This window comes from Lepidochelys kempii, chromosome 2 (genome assembly GCF_965140285.1).
Source record: "Lepidochelys kempii isolate rLepKem1 chromosome 2, rLepKem1.hap1, whole genome shotgun sequence".
Classification (NCBI taxonomy): domain Eukaryota; kingdom Metazoa; phylum Chordata; order Testudines; family Cheloniidae; genus Lepidochelys; species Lepidochelys kempii.
In genome coordinates, this window is record NC_136381.1 from 179,982,647 (window position 1) to 180,007,152 (window position 24,506).

The window sequence follows — 24,506 nt, forward strand, 5'->3', positions numbered from 1 at the left end:
TTTTTTCGACATCGAAAGAGAAAAACAATGGCCTTTTGGAAAAGAACCAGATGAGACATGGGAGTTGATTTCAGGAGGTATAATTAATGCCATAAAGGAGTTTGGGTTGGACCTGAGAAATGTCAGTGCTTTTGGTGCCGATAATGCATCTGTGAATTACGGTAAGAATTGTTCTGTGTTTGCTAAACTGGAAGCTGTTCAACGACTGATGATGTAAGCTAACTGCAACTAGCATGTTTTACACAATGCAGGAAAAACTGCATGAAAGCCCTCCGCTTTGATGTGGAAGATTTGGTTTAGAAGATTTTCAATGAGTTTTCATGCAGGGCAAAAAAAGCAGAGCATCTGAAATCCTGCTTTGAATTTGTGGAGCACAAGTATCAGACAGTGCTTTTGCATGTGCCCACTCCCTGGTTAAGCTTCTTTACTGCAGTCGAAAGGCTTCTGTAGAACTGGTAAGTTATCAAGGTGGATTTCTTGGAGGTTGGGGATTTGGACTGTGACGGGCTGATTTGGAGATTCATCGGAAATCAGGAGCATGTGTTAAGTGACAAATTGATACTTCCCAAGTGCTACATTTATTTTGTGTATTCTGTCATGTCCATCTTTTAGAAGTCATTCTCCATTCTTGAAAAGGATTCTATGAATGCCACAGAACTTTTCAATCTGATGTCAGAAGCCAGCTAATTGACAAAGCAAAGGACGAATTTTTCGGTTACCAGATGAACAGAGCTTTGCCACACTTGCCAAGAGAAGCCCAGGAAAAATTCAGAAATGAAGCAAAAAACTATGTACAATCGAGCAGTAGCTTATCTGGAGAAATGGTTTTCTTTTGAAGACTCTCCAGTTAAGTCACTTTCATACCTAAATATTAAGAAATTGCCAGCATTTGATGATTTAATGAAGCTGCAAGACCTTTTGAAATTGAGTGCTGCTATTGTCATGGATGGGGATGATTTGTACAGGGAATTCTGTCTCTTACGTACCGCTGCCCTACAGTCTTGCCAGACCTACTGATAAGTGGCGTGCATTTTTCAGGGCAGTGGAAGCCCCAAATGTCTTGAAAATTGTCAGGCATATGTTTTCTGTGCCTCGAGTAATGCATTCATGGAGCGAGTTTTCAGTTTGTTGGAAAACCTTAGGGCTGATGAGAAGAATCACTTAGGTATTGATGTGGTCAAAAGTGAGCTTTGTATTAGATGCAACCTCAGCTATTCCTGTCTGGAATTCTATGATGTTGCCATTAAAAATAAGAAATTGCTGGAAATGGCAAAATCAAACAGCAAATACAAATTCAAGAAATAGACTCAGTGGATTTTCTTTATGTATAAAGTTCCAAAATGTTCACATTCAAATATATAGTTAAAATATAGAATCAATGCAGTTTGGGAAAAAATAATCTCAGTGAAGATGGACACAAATAAAACATCTTGGAGAAACACGACCAATGTAAGAAAATGATGTTATCAATCTTATCTATGTGTGTTATCTCTCTAGACACTGTAAGTGGCTGTTGAAGAGGGGGTTGCCTTGTGGTTGGGGTTGCAGTGGGCTTGCGCTGTGTGGAGCGGGATGCCAGTTTTTTTTTTTTATTTTCCAAGGTGGTAACCCTAGCGGGCATGGGACTTTTAATTTGCTTTGTTTCCTGTGGTTAACATGTTCTCCATTTGGACAAGGAGATTTGAGTTTGTGGCCCTCTCTGAACCCTGCTTAAGGTTGGAGTACGACCACAGTAACCAGTGGCCGCCTGCAATACATCCATGTTGATTTGATCCTACCAGAGCCCTCATAGTAATTTGTCATGAGACTTGAAGCAACATGGTCAGATGGAGGTGTTAAACAACTGGATCATGGGCCAGATTCATCCTGCTTGATGCATTTATGTTATCTAACCCTAACCAAATTCTGCAAACTTTAAGTTTTAAAACAGCTTTTTAGCCCTCAATTACAAAGATGTTCCTTTCACATTCAAAAGTTTAAACAAATATAATGTTTCCTTCTTGAGTCTAAATGCATTCAGAAACAGATGTGCGAACTACCTTCCCCCAATCACTGGTCTCACTGGACGTTAACTCTGAAGTCCATTGATAATGCTTCAACATCATTATTTCATGGATAATCATTTTGGTGAACTGACTGGAGAAAGGGGTCAGAATGAAGCTCATTAAATGGGCATGGGGATTTTGTGGAGGGAAAAGTGTAGAGGGAAGAAGAAATGGTGATCCTAAAGGTAAATGTGCTTTCCCACTGAATGATGCCAATTGTGACAATAACTACAAATTAAGTTACTACATGAGTGTCATAGTCTACCTTTAATCTTAATCCAAAACTCTCTATATCATTGGGAGATTTACTGTGGATCAAGGGGCAGCGTGTTGTCTTAAGTTTATAGCTCAACCTGTGGACCATAGTATAAAATGTAGGCCTTCTTCACAAAATGAGTTTGATACCTGTGCCCTAAATTCACAAGGAAATTAAAATGCAGCACAGAGGCTGCTCAGGCAGACTAGAATTACAGGAGGTATGTACAATAAAGAGGGCTACAAATCAAGAAAAAAAGGCAGAATGGATAAATGGCAAAGATCAAAAGGTTATTTGTACCCATCAGGTCTCTGAAATCCAGCGCTAGCAAAACCAAAAGAAAGGAAGATAAAGTAAGGTAGATAAAATAAGATTTGGATTAGATGGGCCAAAAAGCTATTTTAAGAGCACATAGGCAAGTCAGAAAAAGATAGCTCTTTGAATATATCACCGTGAAGATTAAGATTAAACAAAGCAGGGGAAGGCCAAAGATTCATTGTTGAGAAATAGAGACCAGTCATGGGTTGCTATAACTGGTCAGTGTTTTATACAAAGCGTTCTGCTGGCTGAAATGAAATCTACATAGATCAGCCTATTTAAAAAAAAACAATAGTGTTGAAAATATTGTTTTTACTGAAAGAATTCTCTATATTGGTCACAAGGGCACAGTTACTGTAAGAATGAACTTTTCATATCTCATTCATAAGTGATGGCACAGAATACAGAGCTAATGTTACGCTTGTGGTTTGGTTCCACTTTACCGGATTTTGTTATAATTGCTCTGGTTTGAGAATGAAGTGACTGATGAAGTGGCACATGATTCCCATGTCAACATAAAGCCTCTACAAACAGGGGTGTGGTCTCTTAAATATGCACATCACAATATGGTATCCTATTATTTACATCTGACAAGACATCTCCATTGTTTTGATTGGCCATCAACAATAAAGGATTAGGCACGTTTCCAATAGCTTCCCTTTCCAAACTCCAGCTGAGACATCAAAAACTGTGGAAATGCAAAACAGAAGTACAGTGTCCCATACATACAATAGTCAATCGCTCTAGAAAGAATAACCATGGGAGCAATTACTGCTAAACTAACAATGGCAGATTTTCTGGAAGTTACTTGGGATTTATTTAAAGTTATTATTTAAATCTTTTTCATCTTTTTGTGTCTGTTATTCTGGGCTACACAGCACATCAATATGTGGAGAGACTGTAGTAATAAGATACAGGTAGCATTTTAAAGGGCATTATTCTCCCATTGCTACACATGCATATCTCCTATTGATATCTGATAAGTTAATGAGAACACCTAAGGGAAGTCCAAAAAATGCTTGGACTAGGGATGATTGAAGAACCCCACAGTAACTGGTATAGCTCAGTAGTCTAGGTCTATTGGCAAAAGTTTGGGAATAGGAACATTCATGTCTGCATTTATCTCAGAAGAATGAAGACTGGTGCTCTGGTTCAATGGTTATCTTATGCCCAGGGAAGAGATGAGCCCCTCCAAGTGTAAAGTCTTCCCATGGGAATGCTCCAGCAAAACAGAACCCAAACCACAACGCTATACAGTCTCAGAAGAATGATAGTTTGGCCTTAAATTGTAAGGCTGAGCATTCTGTGTAACAGCTGGTTTGTATTAGAGACAGGCTACCTCAGCCAATGTGCTGACACTACTGGTTTTGAACAGTGTTTAACACTGGACCATCAACAGACATCCCTAGGTACGTGCTTTGCCCATCTTAACTTTCAGAATGAGAGGTCTGGCACTTCAGGCATTAGGAAAAATCAGCTGATCAAAAGCTAAGAACTTTATCGCTTATAATGAGAATTACTGGACACACAATAAGTTGTCCAAGACCCAGGAAAATGTATGCAGATCAAAGACAGCAAGTACTGGGTGGTGAGTACTTTTGCCCATGAATCCGTTTGCTAAACATGTCAAGAGTTTTCCCGAGTTACAACACTGCATAGCAGCCACGCTCACCGCATATATTGAAATCACTAGCTGTGGTTCAACACATGCATAGGAATCCTGTAATGACAGTGAATATCAGGCCAAACGGCTACTGATCAGCGGTATATCAGGCGCTGCCAGCCCTACACCCTCTCAGTTCCTTCTTGCTGGCAGTGCCGACAGAGGGACAGGAGGGCAGGTAATGCAATGGACATGAGCAACACATCTCGAAGAACAAGTTACAAAAGGTGAGTAACTCACAAGCAGCATCCCTGGCGGCGGGCTTGGAGTTCATGGTCGTGTGGCTTGCAACACTGCTCTGCCAAAGCCAGCATCATCTCGGGCTCACTGGGTGAGCACATAATGAGACGTAAACATATGGATAGATGACCAGGTAGCGGCCCTGCAGATATCGTGAATCGGCACCTGGGCCAGGAAGGCTGCTGACAAAGCCTGCGCTCTAGTCAAGTGGGCAGTCATGATTGCCACTGGAGGCAACTTTATTAGATCATAGCAGTAATGAGTAACAGGTACAGGCCATGACCCAGGATAAAATCCTCTGCACAGACACTGGGCAACCTTTCATCCTGTCTGCCCCAGGAACGAACAACTGCGCTGACTTACGAAATGGCTTGGTCCTGTTGATGTAGAAGGCAAGCGCTCTCCTGACATCCAGGGCGTGCAATTTGCGCTCCTCTTCCAATTTATGAGGCTTTGGAAAGAAGACAGGTAAGTATATGTCTTGGATGGTATGAAATTGTGAAACTACCTTGGACGGAAACGATGGATGCGGCCGCAACTGGACCTTGTCCTTGTAGAACACCATATAGGGCAGCTCTGAAGTAAGCACCCGGATCTTAGAGACCATACGGGCGGATGTTATTGCAACCAGGAAAGAAACTTTCCAGAAGAGGGGGGAGAAGGAAGCAGGAAGCTAGAGGTTCAAAGGGAGGACCCATGAGCTGCAACTGAGGTCCCAGGGAGGGATGGGATCCCTGACATGTGTGCAGAAATGCTTCAGACCTTTCAAAAACTGGATCATCACATCGTGAGCAAAGACCAACCTGCCCTGGAGTGGAGGGTGGAAGGCCAATATAGCAGCCAAGTGGACTTTGACCGATGACTAGGACAACCCTTGGAGCCTGAGGGACAAAACATAATCCAGGATCGCCTGCAGCGAGGTCTGCTCAGCCCGGATATCCCAGTCCAAGGCCCAGCACGTGAACCTCTTTCACTTGGCCAGGTAGGTTGCTCTGGTGGAGAGATTTCTGCTACCCCACAAGACCTATTGGAATTGGGCCGAGCATTCCCGTTTTTCTGCATTTAGCCCTGCAGAAACAACCCTGTCAAGTGCAGCACCACCAGGTTTGGGTGTAGAAGACTGCTGTGGTTCTAGGACAGCAGGTCCAGCCAGAGAGGCAACTGCAGCAGGGCGGCTACTGAAAGGTCCATCAGCGTGCCAAGTGCTGCCGAGGCCATGTATGCAGGGGCTATCATAATCACCTTTGCCTTGTCCTGTTTGATCTTCAAAAGGACCTTATGGATTAGCGGCACCGGTGGGAAGGCATACCTCAGAGCCCCCGACCACAGGAGCAGAAAGGCGTCCGACAGGGAGACCTGTCCAATCCCTGGAACAAGCAGAACACGTGGCATTTCCTGTTCTGACAGAATGCGAACAGGTCCACCTGGGGAGTCCCCCACCTTCAGGTCAGTGGTCTGAAGCCAGGCATTGCACCTCATGACCACCGCTGGTGCAACCACCCTAGCTGCCAAGTTGGCCTCGTCCCAGGCCATTTGGAGGGAGCACCTTGCAGCTGTCATGCCCTCCTCACCAGAGCCCTAAATTCCTGGGCCAAGTCCTGGGGCAGTGAGCCCTTGAACTTCCAGAGGGAGTCCCATAAACTGAAGTTGTACCTCCCCAAGACAGCCTGGTGGTTGGCCACCCAGAACTGAAGGCTGGCCATTGAATAAATCTTTCTTCCAAAAAGATCCAGTCTCTGGAGGTGGGAAGGATGGAAGAAGGAGTTTGCCAAAGGGCTTTTGCTATTTTTAGGACCCCATCGTGCACTGGTAGTGCAACACGGAAGGGGATAGAGGCCAAGAGCATAATAAATAGGGTGTTTGCCTGTTTGGCCATCTCCTCCACTTCAAAGCCCAAGTTCGTAGCCACCCTACGAAGCACGGCCTGATGTTCTTTTAATTGTCTGGCAGGCTGGTGCAGGACTGGCCCGCCACTGCCTCATTTGGGGACAAGGATGACGAGTGGGCACCGGGGGAGGAAAAGGGTTTTGGGTGGGCACGTTCTCCCCTACCCCGGCCTTCGAGTTTGCCTCTGGCACCAAGCTCGGTGCTGTTGGTTGCTGCTCTGAGGCGGAGGCCACGGAATGTACTGAGGGAGGCATCAGCATCACAGGCATATGCCCCACGCACTCCAGTAAGGCCACTGTGCTGGCCACCGACCTTGCTGCCACGACGGCATCACAAAGGTCGACACAGCCTCAGGTGCCCAATCAGGCCAGTGCTGTCACTGAAGGGCTGAATTCCCTTTCTGAACCGGAGGAACAACCTTGCGGTGACCACAGAGGGTCTGTTGAAGCTCGCCTCTCATGGTTAACTGTCACAGGAGACTGGTGCCTCGAGTAGGAGGATCAGTGCCAGGGCCTGGGGGAATCGGTACCATGACAGAGACCATTCCCACTGTCTGGGAGATGGGGATCTGCACCGGGGAGATGGCTGGCAGGAGGATGATTGCTGCCGGCAATATGGGGACCCGTGCCTTCCTCCAGGCAACCCGCATTGAGAGGGCGGAGACCACGAGTGCGGTGCCGGTGATGTAGGATTTCCCACAGAAGACAGAGACCTGGGGCGTAGAGGCAGAGACTGCCTTGTCTCTGGAGACCAGCATCATTTGCTTGCCCTCTGGGGGGTCTTTACGGCTGGCTTGCCCTCACTAGGAGCCTTTGTCGTGACCTGTGACACATGCGGTGCCAGCCGCACTGGTAGAGGCCTCTGCTCTCTGGGCGCCAGGAGAACCTGGGAAGGCGTCAGCATTGACACCAGTCTGGGTCCCCTACCGCTCCCTGGAGTCGGTGGCGGATCCCTCGGGAGGCTAGGGGGTCCCATTGAGAGGGCGTCCCCATGTGGCTCCGGTGTGGGCTGTTGGCCAGAACTGGGTCCTTTGCCCTTCTTGCTTGGTGCCGGGGAGTCACTCTTCTTCCACCTCTACTTAGGTGCCGGTGATGGGGAGCGGTGACAGGCGAAGCCCAGTGACAGGAGTGCAATGTGCACTGAGGCCAAAGTGCTAGGGGCAGAGTCTGGCCGGGAAGGCTCGGACACTGGGCGGAGAGCAGCCTCCATGAGGAGAGTCCTCAAATGGATGTCGCGCTCTTTCGGAGTTCTAGGACCAAAGTTCTCACAGATGTGACTCTTCTCCTTCACATGCGATTCCCACAAGTATTTGAAGCAGCTGCTATGGGAGTCACTAACAGGCACAGGCCTGTTAAAGTCAGAGCAGGGCTTAAAACCTGCATGGGGCAAAGTCTCCGCTGGGACTTTATATTTAACTACACTACTTAAACTACTTACTAACTAACTACTGTAAAACAAACTATTTACAAGGCTTTAAGGCTCAAAGACTGAAGTATAAGACCTGCTAACCCTTGCGAGGCAAGGGAAAGGTGCTCTGACTAACCACCATGGGCAGTAAGAAGGAACTAAGGGTATGTCTACACTACGGAATTAGGTCGAATTTATAGAAGGCGTTTTTTTAGAAATCGGTTTTATATATTCGAGTGTGTGTGTCCCCACAGAAAATGCTCTAAGTGCATTAAGTGCATTAACTCGGCGGAGTGCTTCCACAGTACCGAGGCTAGAGTCGACTTCCGGAGCGTTACACTGTAGATAGCTATCCCACAGTTCCCGCAGTCTCCGCTGCCCATTGGAATTCTGGGTTGAGATCCCAATGCCTGATGGGGCTAAAACATTGCCGCGGGTGGTTCTGGGTACATATCGTCAGGCCCCCATTCCCTCCCTCCCTCTGTGAAAGCAAGGGCAGACAATCGTTTTGCATCTTTTTTTTCCTGAGTTACCTGTGCAGACACCATACCACGGCAAGCATGGAGCCCGCTCAGGTAACCGTCACCATATGTCTCCTGGGTGCTGGCAGACGCGGTATGGCATTGCTACACAGTAGCAGCAACCCCTTGCCTTGTGGCAGCAGACGGTGCAATACGACTGGTAGCCGTCATCGTCGTATCCGAGGTGCTCCTGGCCATGTCAGCTGGGAGCGCCTGGGCAGACATGGGCGCAGGGACTAAATTTGGAGTGACTTGACCAGGTCATTCTCTTTAGTCCTGCAGTCAATCCTATTGAACCGTCTTATGGTGAGCAGGCAGGCGATATGGATTGCTAGCAGTCGTACTATACCATCTTCTGCCGGGCAGGCAAGAGATGAGGATGGCTAGCAGTTGTATTGTACCATCTTCTACCGGGCAGGCAAGAGATGAGGATGGCTAGCAGTCGTACTGTACCATCTTCTGCCGAGCAGCCATGAGATGTGGATGGCATGCAGTCCTTCTGCACCGTCTGCTGCCAGCCAAAGATGTAAAAGATAGATGGAGTGGATCAAAACAAGAAATAGACCAGATTTGTTTTGTACTCATTTGCTTCCCCCCCTCCCCTGTCTAGGGGACTCATTCCTCTAGGTCACACTGTAGTCACTCACAGGGAAGGTGCAGCGAGGTAAATCTAGCCACGTATCAATCAGAGGCCAGGCTAACCTCCTTGTTCCAATAAGAACAATAACTTAGGTGCACCATTTCTTATTGGAACCCTCCGTGAAGTCCTGCCTGAAATACTCATTGATGTAAAGCCACCCCCTTTGTTGATTTTAGCTCCCTGAAGCCAACTCTGTAAGCCATGTCGTCGTCACCCCTCCCTCCATCAGAGCAACGGCAGACAATCGTTCCGCGCCTTTTTTCTGTGCGGACGCCATACCAAGGCAAGCATGGAGGCCGCTGAGCTCATTTTGGCAATTAGGAGCACATTCAACACCACACGCATTATCCAGCAGGATATGCGGCACTAGAACCTGGCAAAGCGATACCGGGCGAGGAGGCGACGTCAGCGCGGTCACATGAGTGATCAGGACATGGACACAGATTTCTCTGAAAGCATGGGCTCGGGAAACAAGCACAGACTGGTGGGACCGCATAGTGTTGCAGGTCTGGGACGATTCCCAGTGGCTGCGAAACTTTCGCATGCGTAAGGGCACTTTCATGGAACTTTGTGACTTGCTTTCCCCTGCCCTGAAGCGCATGAATACCAAGATGAGAGCAGCCCTCACAGTCGAGAAGTGAGTGGCGATAGCCCTGTGGAAGCTTGCAACGCCAGACAGCTACCGGTCAGCTGGGAATCAATTTGGAGTGGGCAAATCTACTGTGGGGGCTGCTGTGATGCAAGTAGCTCACGCAATCAAAGATCTGCTGATATCAAGGGTAGTGACCCTGGGAAATGTGCAGGTCATAGTGGATGGCTTTGCTGCAATGGGATTCCCTAACTGTGGTGGGGCCATAGACGGAACCCATATCCCTATCTTGGCACCGGAGCACCAAGCCGCCGAATACATAAACCGCAAGGGGTACTTTTCGATAGTGCTGCAAGCTCTGGTGGATCACAAGGGACGTTTCACCAACATCAACGTGGGATGGCCAGGAAAGGTACATGACGCTCGCATCTTCAGGAACTCTGGTCTGTTTCAAAAGCTGCAGGAAGGGACTTTATTCCCAGACCAGAAAATAACTGTTGGGGATATTGAAATGCCTATATGTATCCTTGGGGACCCAGCCTATCCCTTAATGCCATGGCTCATGAAGCCGTACACAGGCAGTCTGGATAGTAGTCAGGAGCTGTTCAACTACAGGCTGAGCAAGTGCAGAATGGTGGTAGAATGTGCATTTGGACATTTAAAGGCACGCTGGCGCAGTTTACTGACTCGCTTAGACCTCAGCGAAACCAATATTCCCACTGTTATTACGGCTTGCTGTGTGCTCCACAATATCTGTGAGAGTAAGGGGGAGACGTTTATGGCGGGGTGGGAGGTTGAGGCAAATCGCCTGGCTGCTGGTTACGTTCAGCCAGACACCAGGGCGGTTAGAAGAGCACAGGAGGGCGCGGTACGCATCAGAGAAGCTTTGAAAATCAGTTTCATGACTGGCCAGGCTACGGTGTGAAAGTTCTGTTTGTTTCTCCTTGATGAAACCCCCACCCCTTGGTTCACTCTACTTCCCTGTAAGCTAACCACCCTCCCCTCCTCCCTTCGATCACCGCTTGCAGAGGCAATAAAGTCATTGTTGCTTCACATTCATGCATTCTTTATTCATTCATCACACAAATAGGGGGATGACTACCAAGATAGCTCAGGAGGGGTGGTGGAGGAGGGAAGGAAAATGCCACACAGCAATTTAAAAGTTTACAACTTTAAAATTTATTGAATGCCAGCCTTCTTTTTTTTTGGGGCAATCCTCTGTGGCGGAGTGGCTGGTTGGCCGGTGCCCCCCCCCACCATGTTCTTGGGCGTCTGGTGTAGAGGCTATGGAACTTGGGGAGGAGGGCAGTTGGTTACACAGGGGCTGTAGTGGCAGTCTGTGCTCCAGCTGCCTTTGCTGCAGCTCAGCCATACACTGGAGCATACTGGTTTGGTCCTGCAGCAGTCTCAGCATTGAATCCTGCCTCCTCTCATCACGCTGCCGCCACATTTGAGCTTCAGCCCTGTCTTCAGCCCGCCACCTCTCCTCCCGGTCATTTTGTGCTTTCCTGCACTCTGACATTATTTGCCTCCACGCATTCGTCTGTGCTCTGTCAGTGAGGGAGGACAGCATGACCTCGGAGAACATTTCATCTCGAGTGCGTTTTTTTTTCTTTCTAATCTTCACTAGCCTCTGGGAAGGAGAAGATCCTGTGATCATTGAAACACATGCAGCTGGTGGAGGAAAAAAGGGACAGCGGTATTTAAAAAGACATTTTATAAAACAGTGGCTACACTCTTTCAGGGTAAACCTTGCTGTTAACATTACATACATAGCACATGTGCTTTCATTACAAGGTCGCATTTTGCCTCCCCCCTCCCCGTGGCTACCCCCAACCCTCCCCCCTCCCCGTGGCTAACAGCGGGGAACATTTCTGTTTAGCCACAGGCAAACAGCCCAGCAGGAATGGGCTCCTCTGAGTGTCCCCTGAAGAAAAGCACTCTATTTCAACCAGGTGACCATGAATTATATCTCACTCTCCTGAGGATAACACAGAGAGATAAAGAACGGATGTTGTTTGAATGCCAGCAAACATACACTGCAATGCTTTGTTGTACAATGATTCCCGAGTACGTGTTACTGGCCTGGAGTGGTAAAGTGTCCTTCCATGAAGGACGCAATAAGGTTGCCCTCCCCAGAAACCTTTTGCAAAGGCTTTGGGAGTACATCCAGGAGAGCCGCGAATGCCAGGGCAAAGTAATCCTTTCACATGCTTGCTTGTATAGTATTTTAAAAGGTACACTCACCGGAGTTCCCTTCTCTGCCTGCCGGGTCCAGGAAGCAGCCTTGGGTGGGTTCAGAGGGTACTGGCTCCAGGTCCAGTGTGAGAAACAGTTCCTGGCTGTCGGGAAAACCGGTTTCTCCGCTTGCTTGCTGTGAGCTATCTACAACCTCATCATCATCATCATCTTCTTCATCCCCAAAACCTGCTTCTGTGTTGCCTCCATCTCCATTGAAGGAGTCAAACAACACGGCTGGGGTAGTGGTGGCTGAACCCCCTAAAATGGCATGCAGCTCATCATAGAAGCAGCATGTTTGGGGCTCTGACCCGGAGCGGCCGTTTGCCTCTCTGGTTTTCTGGTAGGCTTGCCTCAGCTCCTTACGTTTCACGCGGAACTGCTTCGGGTCCCTGTTATGGCCTCTGTCCTTCATGCCCTGGGAGATTTTGACAAAGGTTTTGGCATTTCGAAAACTGGAACGGAGTTCTGATAGCACAGATTCCTCTCCCCAAACAGCAATCAGATCCCGTACCTCCCGTTCGGTCCATGCTGGAGCTCTTTTGCGATTCTGGGACTCCATCATGGTCACCTCTGCTGATGAGCTCTGCATGATCACCTGCAGCTTGCCACGCTGGCCAAACAGGAAATGAGGTTCAAAAGTTCGCGGTTCTTTTCTTGTCTGCCTGGCCAGTGCATCTGAGTTGAGAGTGCTGTCCAGAGCGGCCACAATGGAGCACTCTGGGATAGCTCCCGGAGGCCAATACCATCGAATTGTGTCCAGAGTACCCCAAATTCGAGCCGGCAAGGCCGATTTAAGCGCTAATCCACTTGTCGGAGTGGAGTAAGGAAATCAATTTTAAGAGCCCTTTAAGTCGAAATAAAGGGCTTCATTGTGTGGACAGGTGCAGGTTTACATCAATTTAACGCTGCTAAATTCAACCTAAAGTCCTAGTGTAGACCAGGGCTGAGAGGGTGTAGGGCCGGTGACGCCTAATATACCAACGCATGAGCGCGGCACTCAAGAGAGCGCCACAGCCGACCCTACGGATACCGCTAAGGCAAAAATCTCTGATGACGATGGGCGCACGCGCACCTAGAATGGAATCGACATGAGCAAGCACTCCAAGAAGAACAAGGGATGTTAGAATGAATGCCATACTTAATCATTTATATGTGAAATGCTCTAGTTGCTTTACTTTTCTGGATCTTTAATAAAAGGTTAAAAAGATGTTTAATGGTGTGCTTGCCATAGTACTAAGTAGGCTTGGCTCTATGTATACCTAAGCCTGAACCTTGTTTAAATCCGTTTAATGTTGGACAGTAATAGGATCATGTTTATGTCTTTGATGCTTTGGACCCATTTTTTCCATCAAAATTAATGCAACACCTTGAGTGGACACTCCTCCACAGATCGCCATGGAATCATGCAATGACCCCAGTCTCAGTGATTTCCACAAGACCTAGAGGACTGCTTGGTTCAAAAAACAAGACTAGGCCCATCTCCTAAGCAGCTGGCAATCCATTAGCACATACCCTTGCTGCATCATATCAAAACCAAAGGACAGGCTTGCGAATACAATGGTGCTAAACAGATTGATAATTATAATGAACCACACCTTTGCAATTCCCCTTTCTCCCACCAAGTCCCAGGAGAGCAGTGTGGAAGAAATAAATGGAGACTGTGCTACCCCATGATGAAAGAAATGCAGGTAGGCTCAAATGGATGAGTTAATGTTTATTTTTCACAAGAATCAGCAAGTCAATGAGAATCCCCCTGCCCTATAGGAGAGGACTGCAAGGAGGGCAGAGACTCTGATGAAGTATAACAGTAACCAAGTTTCCCTCCTTCTCCAGTCCCAAGAGCTTTCTACGGTCTTGCCCATGTGACAACAGACAGAGGCAGCACCTGCCTCCTCATTTGGCAATCTGAGGAGATGTAGCAGCTCAAGTTCCAGAAGAAATAATTCTCTAATGGAACACAGCTACAGGCAGTGGCTCAGACTGCAGGACTGTGAAACCAGCGCTGTGGTCCATACAGAAGACCCTTGGAATTACGAACACCTCGGGAATGGAGGTTGTTCGTAACTCTGAAATGTGCATAACTCTGAACAAAACATTGTGGTTGTTCTTTCAAAAGTTCACAAATGAACATTGACTTAATACAGCTTTAAAACTTTACTATGCAGAAGACAAATGCTGCTTTTAACCATCTTCATTTAAATGAAACAAGCACAGAAACAGTTTTCTTACCTTGTCACACCTTTTTTTAAATGTTCCCTTTTTTTAGTAGTTTATGTTTGACACAATATGGTACTGTTCTTTTCTTTTTGTCTCTGCTGCTGCCTGACTGCATACTTCCAGTTCCAAATGAGGTGGGTGGTTGACCAGTCAGTTCGTAACTCTGAGGTTCTACTGTAAATGGAAGCAGTGGACCTCTGTCTAGAACAGTTTTGGGACATTCTTCCCATGAAGATTACACCTTGAGTTTGCTGGCAAAAACTATATAGTAGACCGGATTATTTAGCAGCAGAGTAGTCTGGAAAAGAAAAATTATCAAAGTCTCATCAGCAAGCTAGAGCCGAAGGCCAAGGAATTGAACTGGCAAAGGAATAAAAGGCAGAGACTCACAGCTGAGCTCTGGAGCACCTGTTTTTCACATTTTGATGCTGTTGATGGGCCCTTAACAGCCTTGCACCAGAAAAGAGGCTTATATGCAGAAACTGGGTAATTGTGGATGGCTTCAGAGATTAAAAAATTGTCCTCTTATGGACACAGGCCAAAGCTCCCAAAGGTTGTGTTTATCTGTTCAAACCTAGGATATGCCCATACTCTAGTTGGAGGCTATCTAGTAAAAATCAGACCTTCTGCAAACTATCCCACTAATCGATTCCTTATCTCCTATGTTTGTGGGGGGACAAGTGACTTATCCCATAGTCACAGTCCTGATGAAAAGAGGTCAGTTAGTAGGGAGAATCTGGATCAGGGTCCAACATTCTCTTGACTTGTAATTGTAGAAAGGGATTGGAAGCATATCTGTGCCTCACGAGGGTCAATCATAACACCTGCTCTTGCTCCTGCCCTACCAGACAAGCCCCACCTAATAAACTCTAAGGTATTTCCTGCCATACAGTCAGATCTTTGAAGGGCCATCCTGGGCCTGCAGATACAGAAATCAGTGAGAAAAGATGGGTAGATACTTTTCACACAATTTAATCCAAACTGCTTAGCAGGGACTGTGCTTATGGTAGCGTAGCTCAAACTTCTAGAATGCTTGGAAAGTAATGATCTAGTCCACTGACACATTACCTAAACTACCAGGGAGTAAGTATTTTAAATATTTTAAATATTGACCCATCAATTTGGTTAGTGTCATAACACGTCTTGAATTTAATTCAACTCCCTGACCATGAATTAGTTTACTTGCAGGTACTGAACGGCTCTAACTGCAAACACTTTAAAGACATTAAATATCAATACATTTGTACTCTCCATGTAAGTATGCTGAATGTTGCTTCTCCGAGCTTAGTGCCTAAATAAATATACTGATTTAGAAGTGACAATCTAAAGATTTTAGGCAAATCTGGAGCGTTGCAAACTGAGTACTGAGGTGCCTGGACATGAATCTAGACTCGGTCAATTTAAAATCAGTTTGTGTCTGAATCTGCCCTTAAAACTATCTATCTATCTGTGACGCCAAGAGCCTCTCAGTACTTACTGGCAGGAGTCCTAATGTACTGCAACTCCTCTCAGGCCTGACTTACTCACTACATCTTACACCAGGGGTGGGCAAACTTTTTGGCCTGAGGGCCATATTGGAGTTCTGAAACTGTATGGAGGTAGGGAAGGCTGTGCCTCCCCAAACAGCCTGTCCCCCATCCCCATCTGCACCCTCCCACTTTCCGCCCCCTGACTGCCCCCCTCAGAACTCCTGACCCATCCAACCCACACACCCCCCGCTCCTTGTCCTCTGACCGCCCCTTCCTGGGACCCCTGCCCCTAACTGTCCCCTGCTCTCTGTCCAACCCCCCCCCGCCCTCTGTCGCCTGACTGCCCCGACCCCTATCAACACCCCCAGCCCCTAACAGGCCCTCTGGGACTCCCACGCCTATCCAACCCGCCAGCCCCTGTTTCCTGTCCTCTGACTACCCCCAGAACCACCTGCCCCTTATCCAACCTCCCCGCTCCCTTACCATGCCGCTCAGAGCACCAGGACTGGCAGCCATGCCACCCAGCCAGAATCATCCATGCCACCACGCAGTCTAGAGCACTAGGGCAGGCAGGTAGCTCTCACAGCTGCGCTGCCCAGCAGGAGCTTGCAGCCCTACCACCCAGAGGGCTGGCGGCACAGCGAGCTGAGGCTGCAGAGGATGGGGGACAGCAGTGGTTATTCTCCCCGACAGGGAGTTCAAGGGCCGGGCAGGATGGTCCCATGGGCCGGATGTGGCCCGCAGGCCGTAGTTTGCCCACCCCTGCCTTACACAGTGCTGTCATGGTATTTGTCTGTAAAGAGTCTCATGTGACGCATCAAATGAAATCTGGTGACATACCAGTCATTAATATCATTGCATGTTGTATATACAGGTGGTGTGTAAAGAGTTATGTATGTGTGCTGGAAATATATTCCTTAAGTACGTTTAGGGAGCAGAGCTGATAAACAAGTTTGTCCTGTGTTTCTAATGTAAATTGACCATGGAGATGCCAGAGACAATGGGCAGTTCATTTGCATCTGAAGTAAACATCTGTTCTCAGGAGGATGAACAAACAGTATGACCTCAGCATACTGGAGGACAAACCAGTCAGAATGAGCGGGGGTCGTCCTGACTCTTGAGACAAAGACAATGAACTCTGGCAAATATAAGGAGAAGCAAAAGCACATCTTGTTATCCATCGCTGAAGGGACAAAGAGGTCAGTGCTTTTTGCATTCCATGAAGGGTGGATCTCTAACCATGTGGGGTGGGTGATGCTAAGAAATGGCTGTAGGTGAAAGGATGCATTAGACAAGGATTGTAACCTGCTGAGTTAAGCTTTAGTCACTAGGAAGCATGATTATACTTTTGTGGTTTTTCTGTAACCATTTGCAGTTTCATTATCTCTGCTTAGTATCATTTAAATCTGTACTTTATTTATACACTTTTTGTTGTTTTATGATGAATTCATCTCTGTGCTGTTATATTAAAGGGAGGTGTGCATCCTCAACTGAACCAGCAGGCTGGTATGTATTCTGTCTCTGGAGACAGCAGACTTGGTATTTCTGTGGGCATCTAGTTACAGGGGCTGGATACTGCAGGAAGACTCTTCTGGAGAGTTCTAGAACTGAAGTACACCAAGAGGTAATCTGCAATGCAAAGTTAGTATGGGCAGAGTCTTAGGACTGTTTGTTTGGCTGGGCTAACAGCATAGGCTGGCAGGGAGCTGCCATACAGTGTTGCACCAACAAATCACTTTTTTGCTAAGGCAGAAGGATGGCAGGGTGACTTACAGCTCTGGATGCCCCAAGAAAGCATCACACCATCACCTAGTCACTTATCCTCTCTAAAAAACATATTTAGGATACAATAAGTAGTATATGGTAAGTCATATATGCACAGGGAATATGGCAATACAAAATGCTGAAGAAGCTAGACTGAATTTGGCAGAAGTCAGACACAACGTTTTTATAGTGTAAGGATTATATTTTCCTATTTTAAAAGAGCTACACATTTCAGGCCTAGAAAGTTAACACTTCACCCTCTTACTGCACCTTCCATCTGAAGATCTCCAGGTGTTTTACAACTATTAATGAACTTGACCTTTAAATAACTGCTGTGAGGTAAGTATTTTCTCCCAATCTACAAAATGGGATAAGAAGGGGCCAAAATTCAGTATTTTGCCCTTGGTTATAATGGTACAGCAAGGAATAGAACTCAAGTCTTCTGTTCCCCAATCCTGTACTTTAATCTCCAGCCCATGCCTCTTCTGCTGGAGATATCTGACTTTTAAGAGTTAAGGTAAAACTAGAAGACTCATTTTACTGTTACAATATTGAACAATTATTTGTGGTCCATGATTTTAGTCAACATGGCAAAAGTAAGCCACAGTCATAGAAGCCACACCATACATATCCTTTCCAACTTTTGAGTATACTTAAAAAAGCAAACCAGACCACTGAATACTTGAATTCAAAAGTTAAATTGTTGTCCATTCTGGGAAAATTCTGTTTTTTTCATTTATGTCCTGTCAAGTCCTTTCAAAGGGGAAAAAATGTTTGCTTCTTGGCTGAATATGGCTTTCACAAATTGGAAATACTGCCTATGGGGTAGATTTTTAAAGGTACTTAGATGCTGCCCCACTCAGCACTGCACAATGAACTTCCTGAGTGGCCCATGCCTAGAAGAATTTTCAGAACCAGAACAGATGGCAAGTAGGCATCTCTCTCTCCATGGCACGGGGCAATGTAAGCATCTAAATATGGGATTTTCAGAACGCAGGGATGCGTGCTCCCCTGCCTAAGCAGATATTTTCCCCAACCAATGCATGATAATGTGTACAAACAAAATACTGGCCAGAAGAGGAACAGAAGGTGGGGGAGGAAGTGGCCCAGGGAACAGACATAGGGGCACCCGCCCCCTAGGCCACCCATTTTGAATGATTGTTTGTTTGGGCTCTGGGTTGGAATCCAATAGAGCAGAGAAGGCCTGCGTTCCCCTACCCCCAGCCACTGACTTCCCACCACTGCGCGATATGGCTGTGGATTCTCACCATTGCACAACACAGCCATTGACTTCAGTTGCTAGGCAAAGCAGCCATTGATTCTCACCACTGCATGACACAGTCCAGAGTATCGCCACTAGGCGGTACTGCCAGTCTTGGACTCAGAGCCCCCACTTTGACAGAGAGGGACCTGATAACAGTCTTCAAATATGTTAACTTCTGTTATAAAGAGGATGGTGATCAATTGTTCTACATGTCCACTGAAGGTAGGACAAGAAATAAACAACAGGCTTAATCTGCAGAAAGGAAGATTTAGGTTAGCTAGTAGGAAAACTTTCCAACTACAAAGGATTGTTAAGCATTGGAACAAGTTATGGAGGGAGGCTGTGGAATCCCCATCCTTGGAAGTTTTTAAGAACAGGTTAGACAAACACCTGTCAGGGATAATCTAGGTGTACTTGGTCCTGCCTCAGCACAGGGAGCTGGACTAGATGACCTTGTAGAACTGGAAACAACCTTAAATTTCTATGATTCAATGAGACCCCAAGCGATAGGGCCCAGGACCCAGAGAATCTTAAAGAGCAGAGTGAAAAGGCAGGGCTAGTTTGGGGGGAGTAGTTCTAGCCAGCCAGAGATTCTCACCGTAGCAAGAAGCCAGAGACACCCCCTATAGGAGTCGATGCTGCTCCTCGCAGAGTTTTGAAAGCCCCTTTAGTCCCTCTTCCATTGGTAAACACCTCCCCTTGAGGAAGTAATGAAGAAACCCATTCTATATCACCCTTATGTCCAACGGAGTTTATCCTCCAGATCAATGCCTCCAAAGTGCAGTTGGGCACTGTTGTCCCAGGAAATCCATGGGGTGGAACACTTGGTTCTGTACAGAAGCACAAAGTGGTTCCCCAGGACAGGGCTCATGTTGCCATTGAGAAAGAAGCACTGGTGCTGAAGGGGGGCCGAGGATGCCCTCTGCTGCTACCTCCTTGAAAGCCTCTTCACCTTGGTCACAAACAATGCCCTGAAGGATGCAAACCCCCAGCTCATGCGATGATACTTGTACCTTCAGCCATACACATACAAGATACAACATAGGGTGGGAAAGGCACTCCAGAACGCAGGCTTCTCCTGGGAGTGGGGGTGCTAACATCAGCTCACAGTGCCCTGGGAACTGTCTTGAGGGGGGTGTATGATGCGATGTTCTCCCACACTGGTCAAGAAGTAGTTCCTTCCCAAGGGAAGGAAGGCTTGAAGCAGGGAGCCCAGATGAGTATTAGCTAGAAGAGACGGGCTGGATCCAGCCATGGATGACTCTCCTCTTTGACTGTTGTATTTGTTTTGGAACTTTGATGCTCCCTGAAGGACTGGAACTTTGGCTGTATTTAGCTATCAGGCTAAGTCACAACAGCACCAGGACATGACAGAGGGGGCTGATGACCACTGGTGACCCAGAAGGAAACTGAAGCAGGTTGAATAGTCCCACATCAAGCCACAAAGGTGCTTTGCAGAGGCTGACCCTGCCACGAAGCTCCCTTGAAAAGTGATGAGACCTGCCAGCTCCTACACATGGATGTTTGTCAACCAATACCTGTGCAGTCCAGTCTGACTGTTGCAGCCCTCACATTTTACAAGGCTATTTCCATTATCTAGTGCAATGCTGGATAAAAGAAGTTGTACATTTGAAATCCCCCCCTAAGCCCACAAGACCCCAGGCTACTAGATAGGGCACACCTCACTCCCCTCCTTCATTAAGATGACTTTGTATATTAAAGTACCTATTTTTTTAAAAAAACATGAATTTGTACTAGAAAACCCCAAACTATTCTATTCAGGGATATGTTATGGACTAATTTATTAAGTTGCCTTTAAAAACAAAAGTCACTGACTGAAAACTTGAGAAGTGTTGTGGTAAGGGTAAAAGTTTCCTTTTGAGTTTTAAGTGAGGGATTTGGGGTTATGTACTTAAATGATATGCTTGTGACTTCCATAAAGTCTAAATAACCATTTGCTTGTAAACTTTAACCCTTTCTATATAGACTGTACTTCAGCCTGGCATTTTTGTGGGGAAAACCCAGAAGAAAATGTCATGGTGGGGACATGGGCTCTTGTTACAATGATTATGTATAAAATAAATGTATTTGTTTTCCAGTGATCAGGGTAGGTTTTGAATCACTCATGGCCAAGAAATATTTGCAAGAGAACCATTTGGTCATAGAGGCAGACTGTATGCACACGTGTATGGGTTGTATACACCATGGACTATAGGGGATAGTTTTCCATTTTACATATTTTAAGAAGTTCCCCAAGAACTATGGAGTACAACATTAAGAGCATTACTTTTTATTATTGTTTTGGGGATTATAACATTGATTCGTGATTTAGAAGTTTATCCCAAATAATCTAATGAAGAGATTATTTTCTTTAGGGCGGGAGGGATAGCTCAGTGGTTTGAGCATTGGCCTGCTAAACCCAGGGTTGTGAGTTCAATCCTTGAGGGGGCCATTTAGGGATCTGGGGCAAAAATTGGGGATTGGTCCTGCTTTGAGCAGGGGGTTGGATTAGATGACCTCCTAAAGTCCCTTCCAACCCTGATATTCTATGATTTTAGTATTCATCTTACAGCTTCTAAGATGTTATACTAATGAAATATGATACCACAGAATAAAGAAGGTTATTTTATTTTATAAACCAGTCTCTAGATAAAGAGCTATGCAATTTGATTGACCAACTAAAATGTTCCATGTGTTTGTTTGCTGGACAGCAGTAACCCAAGCTCTACCAGCTTCAGGTAACTAGAAATGCATTGGCCAGACAAGTGCTGGGATACCCTTAAATACATTTCAGAAGCAATTCATAACCATTTTTTTAAACGGGAGAAGGGAGGACAGATAACGGTGCTGTCACCGAATTTTAAGCAGGCGCCATTTAAAGCCAAGGAGCTACTGAATTTACTGTGTATCTGCTCAATTTGGATGGGCATTTATGAAGAAGAAAATGCTAACCCAGACAAGGGCAAGTCTCTGGAGAAATCTGTGATGAGAGTGAACAGCTCCTTTTGCCTTGGAGTCAGCAGGAAAAGCAGCTCGGTGAGAGCTGTCAAGCTGAGAATCTAGTCAACATTCTAGTTAAGAGCAAAGAGGTAGCCAAGGGTCATTGAAGAAAAGGGCAATACATAAGCATGACAAAAATGAAAATTGTTCAAGAAATCAAAGTAACTTACTAAATACAATGAATGGACCATTTTGGTCCTTGATCTGCCCAGATGTTTGGTCTGTATGGTGTGTTCTTAGAGGGCCATGTGAAGGAGGTTACTACTCCTTTAAGGGAAACCCAAGAGCTCACCATCAGAGCAGCCTGGGGATAATCAAGGAGGCTCCCTGTTCCACCCTAGGACTGACCTATTTAAGCAGGAACAGGAAGCCAAGCAGGGAAGAGGAGACTAGAAGCCATCCAGCTTGTAATGGGCCAGCTCTTTCCCAGACTCCAGAAGACTCGTCAGAGCAGGCTCAGAGAGCTTGAGGACTTTGAGTTGAGGAGGTTGTAAACCCAAGGTCACAGGTGGAGAATGGCTCTTTAAAAGGGAACAAGAGCCAGTGTGCCTGTGACTTATTAGCTACTTCTCAACTGGGCTTACGACAGCACCTGGACCCTACAGGAGAGAGACTTGGTAAGTTAGTGCCTGAGAGAGAGTCATGAAGATGCAGGTGAGAAATGCTTGAAACCCAGAGTAGAGAGAGAGAAGCAACAAGGAAGAGCAAGAAAGAGTAGCTTGGGAGAGAGCTCCCTGGTAAAGGGAGCTGAATTCTGCAGAGATCTGGAACAGAACTGCTGAGCAGAACTGACCAAAGCTGGAACCCTTGACAAGCAGAAGCCTCAGGCACTGGCCTCCTAGGAAAAGGGGAGTGGTCCAGCATAGTCCAGTGACCAGCATGGTCAGTGGAAGCTGAGCCCAGAAGCAAGAGGGTTCTTGTAAGATGGTGGATTCCCTGAGCAGGGGCACGACTCACTGGCAGGCAGGCCTGGAGAAGTTGAATGTTACAAGAGGAGGAGCCCTGGGGTGAAGACCTGAGTGAAGGGCTGCTTGAAGACTGGCAGAGAGACCTGAAGAGTGGGGCCTAGATCAGGAGCCAAAGGAACGGAGAATGAAGTGCTGCCATGGACTCTTGGGTGGTGACTTGCTGATAATGTCCATGGTGAGGGGAGTGAGAAGAACCTGCTGTATATTTATGCTTACTGGGGAAACTGGAGAATGATTTTATTACAATGTATTTGGGAACTACTACAGTGGGGTATGTGAATAAATTATGTCCAGAGGCAGGCTTTGTACCAGATACAGACTATGTTCCTTTCATGGGCAGAAGAGGAAAGTGAGGCAGGTATGCTTGCTGTGCTGCCTCAGCAGGGCACTCTGGTGGGGTTGTTTTATCACTAGGACATGCCCGAGGATGACTGCAAGACCATCAGGTGTGCCCAGAATGATCTCCAACTGTCCAAAAACAGACTATCTTTTCAGGGATTCTATGCTAAGAAGAATGGAGAGAAGGTTCTGCAAGGGACAGGTGGACAATACGACCAGTGTGCTGTCTTCCTGGAGCCAGCACAGGGGATGTAACTGCAAGACTGGATAGGCTTCTGAAGTCCACGGGGAAGGATCCACTGGCAACAGTGCATATCACCACTAACAAAACTGCTTCAGAGGATCTTTGAGATTATATCCTGCTTCAGTGAACTTGGAAGGGTGCTGAAGGAGAGAAATGTTCAGGTGATCTTCTCTGAGATTCTTCCTGTCTCGCAAGCAAAAGAAAACAGAAAGCAGAATGTTCTGGAAGTGAAATGCTGTCTAAGTGGTGTAGAAAAACTTTGTTTTTGTGGAACATTGGGCCATCTTCTATGGGGAGAGGAGGCCATATAGTTTGAAGGACTTCCATCTCCAGATCAGGGGAACCAATAGTCATGGAGACAAGCTTGCTAAATGGATTATGGTGTTAAAAGGTGAGAGTGCAAAGCAGACAAAGGAACACTCATTTAGCACAAAATCACGATTAAAACAGATCAAGGCACCAAAGGATGTGTAGAGAAGAAATTCTTGAGTTGCCTATACATCAATGCTAGGACCCTAGATAATAAAAGATATTAGTATTGTCATTTATGAGCATGGATTCAATCTAGCTGGTATTACTTAAACCTGGTGGTAAGATTTGTATGACGGGAATGTTAAAAAAAATCACTGGATAAAATCTATTTAGGAATGATTTACTGTGCAAAAGGTAATAAGGAATGCCACTCTGTCAAAAGTGATATCACCTATTTCCAAGTCACTGCCAACTGAGAAGCAAGTGATCATCAATGCTTATAGGTCAATGTTCTAACAGACAAAGCACAAGATGGAGTGCTAGTGGTGACTAGTTGGTGTCTTTTACAGACTACTTAATCACACTACAGATCAAGATGACCAGCTCTTTAAACAAGTATCTAATGCATAAGGGACAAAAAAGCTGCCTTATTATGGAGAATTTCAATCTGAATTACATGCTTGGGGTCTCATGCTGCCAGTATTAAAACATTCTTAGAATTTCAAAAAGTTAGATGAGTTTCCTAATTTGAAATATTGCATCCCCAGTGGGGGAATTCTATATTCAACCTCATTTTCATAAAAAAAAATGATCACAGAACTAAAAATTAGTTGTTGCTTAAGTGCAAGTGATCATGATTTGATATTATGTGCAAAGAGAATAGAGTCCCAACCACTAATACATTCAGTGCTTTAAAATGGGCACTTTCACAAAGCTGCAAACAACTGACACACATTAGCTGGGATGAAAATGTGAATGAAAATTGGGAACCCTAACGTTGGTACTGTTTCATTGTCAGATGAAAACGGTAGTAATGTCAATAGTGATGCAGAATAGAGAGACTTATTCAATAAATATTTGTTCTGCATTTGGGAAAAATCCAGATGACTTATTCATACCACATGATTTTGAAATATTTTCCATTCCAACAGTAACTGAGCATGTTAAACAGCAGCTATTAAA